Here is an 8,520-nt window from a genome sequence, read left to right as displayed (position 1 = left end):
CCTGGGATGGTGGGAGGTGTCCCTGACAATGGAAGGGGTGGGAATGGGATTTTTAAAGTCTCTTCCATCCCAAATCATTCCAGGATTCTGGAGCCCCTCTGCTCTGGATCAGGCTGGGAGAGCTGGGAATGTTGCCCTGGAGAAGGGAAGGAGCCAGGGAGAGCTGCGAGCCCCTTGCAGGGCCTAAAGGGGCTCCAGGAGAGCTGCAGAGGGACTGGGGCCAAGGGCTGGAGGGCCAGGAGGCAGGGAATGGCTTCCCAGTGGGAAAGGGGAGCTTGGGCTGGGATGTTGGGAAGGAGTTTATCCCAACGAGTTTGTAATCCCTGCCGTGAAAACATCGGAACCCCGAATCCGCCTCGGGATTTACGGATCCGGCTCCAGCCCGTTTTGGGACAGAGCCAAGGAATGCTGGTGGTGGGTGCTGCTCTTCCCAAAAATGTGTGTGGAGCTCTCCTCCTGCTTGGGGGTAGTCGGGGACCTGCCCCATCCTGGCTGCTTGACACCGGAGATTTGGTGGTGGCTTGGAATTCTGATGGAATTCTGGTGGAATTGTGGTGAAGCTGACCCCACCCCGGTGTGACCTCGATCCCTGTTTTTCTGCCGTTTCCCATGGGAATTCCACGGTTAAAATTGGTCCTGGTCACGTCAGGGTCACCGCTGTGCTCTGGGCTCTGCTCTTGGGATGCAGAACCAGGAATTCTCTGGGAACGGTTGTGGCAGATGGGGGTGGGACAGCAGGGAATGGTTTGAAACGGAATGAGGAGAGATTTGGGTGCGATGTTGGGAAGAAATTCCTCCCTGTGAGGCCCTGGCATGGAATTGCCAGAGCAGCTGGGGCTGCCCCTGGATCCCTGGCAGTGCCCAAGGCCAGGCTGGACACTGGGGCTTGGATCCAGCTGGGACAGTGGGAGGTGTTGGGGTTGGAATGAAAACACCTTTAAGGTCCTTCCAACCCAAACCATTCCATGATTCCTTGTCCTTGACAGACCATGGATTCTCCCACAGCCAGCACTGAGCACCAGGTTTGGTTTATTCCCTGAATTTGAGGGATTGGACCTGGAGTGGCTCCTATTTTCCTTGTGGACTAATGCCAGAACCAGGGATAATGAGCAGGAATTTAATCCTAAATTAATTTCTGAGTCTGATGTCCGTGAAATGTCTGAATAATAAAACTTGGAATTACTTCTTGGATTCACGGAAGCTGGGATATTTCTCCTTTAGGGAGACACCTGAGGAGAAGCAGAGCTGTCACCTCATCCCCAGTGCCACAAAAATTCCTGGCAAGAGAGGAAAAAAGCAGCTCCTGTGGCAGAAACCTTTGGGTTTCCTCTGGCTCCTTCCTCTCCCAGGTGTGGGATCCGAAAATCTGGGAACAGGGAAGGATCTGCATCCTTTGAGGGTAAAAAATATCCCACGGAGGGCTGGGAAGAGCCAAGAGCAGCCCCAAATCTTTGTCCCCGCAAGGGAATTTTGAGGTCGATCAGGGCCTCTCCCGACACCACCAGGAAGAGTGAGACCAACAGCCAGGAAAATCTGTCCCATCCCATAAAATCCCACGGGACAGAGCCCTGGAAAAATCTTCCAGACCGAGTTTAGTTTGCATGGAGGGCTTGGAAAGCGCCAGGAACAAGAAAGTCCAGGAGTTCCTGTCCCACGTCCCCTTCAGGTCCTGGAAGGTCACAATTAGGTCATCTCCAAGCTTCTCTTCTCCAGGATGAACATTCCCAATTATCCCAGTTTCCTTTCCTTTTCCTTTCCTTTTCCTTTCCTTTTCCTTTCCTTTTCCTTTCCTTTTCCTTTCCTTTTCCTTTCCTTTTCCTTTCCTTTTCCTTTCCTTTCCTTTCCTTTCCTTTCCTTTCCTTTCCTTCCCTTCCCTTTCCTTCCCTTTCCTTTCCTTTCCTTTCCTTTCCTTTCCTTTCCTTTCCTTTCCTTTCCTTTCCTTTCCTTTCCTTTCCTTTCCTTTCCTTTCCTTTCCTTTCCTTTCCTTTCCCTTTCTTTCTTTTCTTTTCCTTTCCTTTCCTTTCCTTTCCTTTCCTTTCCTTTCCTTTCCTTTCCTTTCCTTTCCTTTCCTTTCCTTTCCTTTCCTTTCCTTTCCTTTCCTTCCCTTCCCTTTCCTTCCCTTCCCTTTCCCTTCCCCTTTCCCTTCCCCTTTCCCTTCCCCTTTCCTTTCCTTCCCCTTTCCTTTCCTTCCCCTTTCCTTTCCTTCCCCTTTCCTTTCCTTCCCCTTTCCTTTCCTTTCCTCCCCTTTCCTTCCCCTTCCCAGTAATTCGGAATAATTTGGAATAATCCTGGCAGCTTTGTTTGCTCTGTGCTCAAGGGCCTGGGCTTGCAGTCAAATTTCATAATATTTGTATTATATTTATATTCTTTTCTAGTTTCTCTGATATATTTTCTATATTAGCATTTATAATTTTATTAATATATTTATATTTATATTATTTAGGTTTTATCTAGAATATATTTTCTATATTATTTATAGGTTTTTATTTCGTTTATAGTATTTTTATTCTTCATCTTTTATATCTAATATATTTTTATATATTATTATTTATATTGCTATTTTATATTATTTATAGTTTACATCAAATGCATTTTATATATTATGATTTTAGCTTTATTATTTAATTTATATTATTTTCTATTATGTTTTATGTGGGATATATTTAATATATTATTTTGATTTTTATTATTTTGTTTATGTTATTTATATAATTTATATTTTGCACTTATGTTTTATATACTATTATTTCTATTTTTACTATTTCATTTCTGTTATTTTTTATATTCTCTGTAGAATATAGAATTTCTATATATTATTATTTACAGTTCTATTATCTTATTTCTATTATTTTATTATTTCTATTTTTTACTATTTCTATTATTTTATCGTTTATATTTTATACCTAATGTATCTTATATATATTATTCATTATATTTTTATTATTTTGCTTATATTCTTTCACTATTTCTATGTTATACATTTTAGAGATATATAATTTTATTTTTATATGCTATGTATTTTATATATCTTATTTTTATATGTTATATATTTTATATTTTTTTATTTATAATTTTTATCTTTTTTTTTTCCTATTATTTCATTCCTTCAGCTCCTTTAATATTCCAAGGGGCTGAAAGATGAAATTCCCGCTGAACTGGGAAATCCAAACCGGAAGTTGTGGGGAAATCCCTGCAGAGACTTTGGAAGTTTCGATGATTTCAAATCTCTCTCTCACCCCGAATTATGGATTTATACCCTTAAAAATCCCTATTTCCACCATTCCATCCACATTTTCCTCATTAAATCCATGTTTATATCCCTAAACTCCAGGCAGGATGGATTTGGCTCAGGTGTGGTTTGGTGAAGGATAAATTGACCCAATCCTGCTAAAATTTGGGATTTATATCCCAAATTATATCCAGCGGATCCACCTCCAACAGGAGCTGCTGTGCTCCCAGGAAATCATGGAATGTGGGACCGGTTTATTTTATCCACGGAGAATCCGCCTTTTGCCCCTTTTTCTCATGAATTTTTTTAGGTAGCTCTGGAAATTCCCCTTCCGGATAATGAGGAAACAATTCCCAATTCCTTTCCCTCCATCTGGGCAGCCATAAAACTTGGGATGGAGCAGCAGCTGTTGGACTCCGCACATCCACGCTCCGCAGCAGGTCAGGGCAGGAAGCGGGGAGGAATCCATGGAAACCTTCAGGGGAATTTCGGGAGATGGAACGTAATTAACGCCAATTAGATTTTGGCCGGGATTCCAGGGCTCTGCTGTTGGGAAAGGCCCAGCTGGGATCTGGGATCTGGGATAGGCAGCTCCTCAGCTGGCGGGAATAATTCCGGCTCTGTCATCCAAAACGGGTAAAAATTGGGATCCTCGGAAGGAGGACAATGGAATTTGCTCGGCACATTCCCAGATCTGGCCCAGGAGGTCGGGAAAAAGCAGCTTCCCGTTCCTCATGCGGCTGGTTCCTCTCCGGAGCCGCGCCTTTGGAAGTAGAAATGCAAAACTTTATTGATCTAAAAGGTGAAGAAGGAATTTTGGGAGGGGGGGGGAATCCCTGGAAATGCCATGGGATATAAACAATCCCCACAACGATCCAGCGGGTTTGCAGAACAGGGTTTTTTCCCTCCAAGTTTGTTGTTATTCCCATAAAAAATGGGACTGAGGGAGTGGAGGGGGTGTGGGCGTGGTTTGGTTTGGAAGGTCTCGTCGTGCTGGGATCCACTGGATGAGGGAATCCATCATTCCTTTGGGAATGCCCGGATTCTGTGAACACCGAGCCAGACACAAACCCGCTGTGGGATCCTGGAGCTGCTCCATACCCACATCCCGGTGTCCTGGTGCGTGGTGCCTTCCTTGGATCTGGCATGAAGGGCTCCGACAGCTCCAAGAATTCCCCAAACCGCAGGAACCGGGAGCGGGAGGGAAATCCAGAGGTCACTCAGTCCAACTCCTTGCCCTGGGGCGGGATGAGCTTTCCCTGCGTCATTCCTGAGATTGTCCAACCCATTCCCGAAACCCTCCGGCAGCAGCGATGGCTCCTTCACCCCTTCCCGGCAATCCATTCCTTTTCCTTATCTCTGATTTCCCTCCCATCCGTCTCTCCCGCTGAAATTCAAATCCCGGAGCAGGGATGGGATCATCCTTTTCCTCGCCCGGCCGATCCTCATCTTTCCCCATAAACCATCCCTGTTTCCTTCATCCTTTCCATGCTCTCTCCCCCTCATCCTGGATTTTCTCCAGCTGCTCCTGGTCCTCTCCAGGGTGGAATTCCGGGCTCAGGCTGCCTCCTCTGGCTGTTGCCGCCTCATTCCCAGGGCTGTGGGCACAAATCCCTGTCTCCTGCTCCTGCATTCCCACTTTTCACCGCCTCCTGCCCCGTCCATCCCTCCTGGCCTCCGAGGATCCTCATCCCTGTTTCCTTCGGACCCGCTGTTCCGGTCGGTTTGGGGAAGGACGGCATGGCGCTTTTTTTCGGGATGAGGGTGATTTTCCAAGGATCAAGGAGCTGCAGGGGCCAGAGATAAGGATCAGAGTAACTCGGGCAGGGTGTGGGAGGCGGGAGAGCCGCGGCTCCAGCCTTAATCTCGGCCTCTGTGAGTCAGACCCAGCCTCTGCTGAGGTCAGGTTAGGCTTGAATTTAAACTCAGCCTGGGCTGAGGGTGTTTAAGCCACTTTCAGGTCCTGGAATTCCTTTAAGGATCAGGATTTCCAAAGCTTTCTGCAGTTAAACCTGGCCTAAAGGAGCAGAAATTCCATGAACTTCACTCCAAACCCCATTCCAGGAAGATCCCCGTCCCCATCCTGCTGCTGGAGGTGGCAGTTTTGTGTCCTGAACCAAAGTTCTTATCCCATGGGATGCTGGAGCCACTGATCCCAGGGCTCTGGAGCCCCTCTGCTCTGGAGGCAGCCTGGGAGAGCTGGGAATGTTCCCCTGGAGAAGGGAAGGAGCCAGGGAGAGCTGCGAGCCCCTTGCAGGGCCTAAAGGGGCTCCAGGAGAGCTGCAGAGGGACTGGGGCCAAGGGCTGGAGGGCCAGGAGGCAGGGAATGGCTTCCCAGTGGGAAAGGGGAGCTTGGGCTGGGATGGTGGGAAGGAATTGCTGGCTGGGAGGGTGGGGAGGGGCTGGGCTGGAATTGCCAGAGCAGCTGGGGCTGCCCCTGGATCCCTGGGAATGCCCAAGGCCAGGCTGGACACTGGGGCTTGGATCCAGCTGGGATGGTGGGAGGTGTCCCTGCCCATGGATGGGGTGGGAATTAAGGTCCCTTCCCACCCAATCCATGATTCTATGTCGAGACCTGTGTGACCAAGCGTCACTTCACCTAAACCGGGAATTTCACTGTGTGGATTTCAGGGAGCCTCCCATCCCTCCTCTTCCCGCTTCGCCCCTGGATTGCTCCTCCTGAAGCAGCACCGGGACCCTTTTTTGGGTGACACTGGAGCAGAATCCCCGGATGAGGCAGAAACCCCAAGTTTGGCCACTTCTGCAATCATTCCCTGTGAAGATTTTGCAAGAGTGGGGGTGGGGTCCCTGGCTCGGCTCCAGCTCTGCTGATCCCACAGAAGCCTGGAAAAGAGAAACCCCAAATCCAAGCAGCCAACCCCAAACCCCCCCTCCTGCAATTTGGGTTGTTTCCGGTCGTTTTCCAGAGTTGCTGCTGCTGCACTGGTGATTTTTTAGGAGTGGATGAGGTGATTATCCGAGTGTTAACGAGATAAAAATTACGGCTGGATATCCCAGCGTTTTTGGGGGATTTGTGCTGTTGTGGGTGGTGGGAGGATGGATAAGCTGAGCTTTGCTGAGCTCCCGATGCTGCAAATCCCCACAATTGTTTGTGCCGAGCTCTGGGATCAAAGCTGCTCCATAGATGGGAGTTATTAATAATCCTAATTATTGGATGTTGGAAAATTGGTGCTGGGTGTTTTCCCATTAAAAAAATAAAAGGAGAGGGATGAAGCCCTCTCAGCTTTCGGGAATATTAAGTTCATTTATCAAACAATATTAAGGAGTTGCCTCAAGGAGCCTGGAATTTGGGGTTGTTCCTGGGGATTTTGTCTCGCCATGAAAACAATTCCCAAATTCAAACGGGAGAATTTTTAGGAGCCGGAATTTAATCACGGTTTATAATTCCTGACATCAGCGTTGCCCCTTTTCATCCCAATGGATCATAAAGCATTTTCCGAAGCAGGAATAGAGGGAGGGGGGCACTCCCCTCCTGTTTGGATGGGGTGGAACTCGGGAATCGTCCCATGCCAGCGGAATGAAGCAACAGCTCGTTTGGGAGGTGAAGTCATGGGATCACAGGAATTAGGGCTGGGAAAAAGCTCATTAAGGAATTTGCTCCATCCCTCTCCCCCTACGTGCTCGTGGCTGTGTCCCGAGCTTTGTCCGGACTAGTTGGGAACATCCCAGGGGAGCGGAGGAACTTCTCCAAGTGAAACTGCAACGGAGCAGCTGAAGCCCGGCCAGGAATGGGAATTTTCCTCCTGGAAAAAACAAACAAACAAACAAACAAACAAACAAAACCCCACCATGGAATCTCCAGGCTGCCAGGCTTGGAATGAGCCTCCAGCAGCACAAGGGTTAAATCCCAGGATCTTTTAGGTTGGAAAACCCCTCCGGGATCGAGTCCAACCCAGCCAGACCCACCGCTCGCTTTTCCTGCAGATTTTCTCTGCAGATCCCGAGCAATCCCATCGTTTTCCCGTGCGGAAGCAGCGCTGGCAGAGCGGCTGCAAATTCCAGGGAGAGTAGGAATGCTGGAGGATGCACGTGCACCTCAGGAATGGTGTCCACGAGCCTGGAATGAGAGCTGCTCCCACAAAGGTCATTCCAGGGCAGGGAAGCAGGGCAGGATTGGAGATCTGCGGCAGGAGGGAAAAGTCTCCCCACACGGGAAGCTGTGGAAGTGCTGTTGTTGGAATCATCCAAAGCAGGGCTGGAAAAGCAGATTCCAGCATGGAAAAGTGCCCGGTGTTGTGTGTGCAGGGGGTGGGGGAGCCCCCAAAATCCGGGATGTGCTGGGCTGGGAAGTGCCGGGGGAAGGAAAAGGGATTTTGGCCAAATTTCTGTGTCCATGGAGAATTCCTCACCTTTTTAGGCCTCTGGAATGTCGCAGAGGCAGCAAATCCAAGGTGCTGCTGTTCCCTCCAGCCCCAAATTCCCAGCAAAACCCCATCCAGGCCTTTTCCTGGACAAATCCTCACGTTCTCCCTAAGCATTCCCTTGTCTAAACCCTCCTGGCCTCAGTGGCTGTTTTCCTCCTTTTTCACTTAATTCCAATGGATTTGGAATTCCCTCTGCCCCTCAAATTCCCAAGCAAACCCCAGCCAGGCGTTTTCCTGGATAAATCCTCCCATGCTCCCCTAAACCTCCCATTGGCTAAACTTTCCCTGGCTTCAGTGGCTGCTTCCTCCTTTTCCACTCAATTCCAAAGGATTTTTTTGCCCCCGGGATGAATCAATTCCTTAGGCTCCAGCTGGGATCTCGGCCGCAGGGCAACCTTTGGCAACCCGGGAATGAAACTCGGTGTCCAGGCAGGATGGGAGGCAATCAGCTGCCCAGCGCCGGTTGTTTGGGAATGCTGCCTTGCCTGGCTCCTGGACACTCCTGCTTTTTCCAGGCTCGACCTTCCCACCTCGGGATGTTTAACACACAATGGCTGGCACGGCGGAGCCTTCATTTTCCAGACAATTATGGGGAAGCGGCATCCGCCACATTCCTGCCCCGCTCCTTTGATGTTGGGTGATTTCACGGCACTTAATGATAGGACACGGACCAGGGAAAGATCCTCACCCTCTGGACTCGGCCCCCATTCCCACAGCCTCATTCCTTTCTCCATGGATTTAGAGATAGGATTTGGATCCCTCCCCACAGCAGCTGGAGTTGTTTTGCGCCTCGTTACTCTGGGTCCTTAATTAAAGCACCCTCATTAATTATCCATGGGGACACTCCTTTGGCAATTATAAGTTGGAGAGCGACGACGGCTGCTCCCATTATCCAAAGGCTTGGGA

This window comes from Corvus brachyrhynchos, unplaced genomic scaffold, assembly GCF_000691975.1.
Source record: "Corvus brachyrhynchos isolate BGI_N302 unplaced genomic scaffold, ASM69197v1 scaffold85, whole genome shotgun sequence".
NCBI lineage: Eukaryota > Metazoa > Chordata > Aves > Passeriformes > Corvidae > Corvus > Corvus brachyrhynchos.
Note: the sequence above shows the minus strand (reverse complement) of the source record.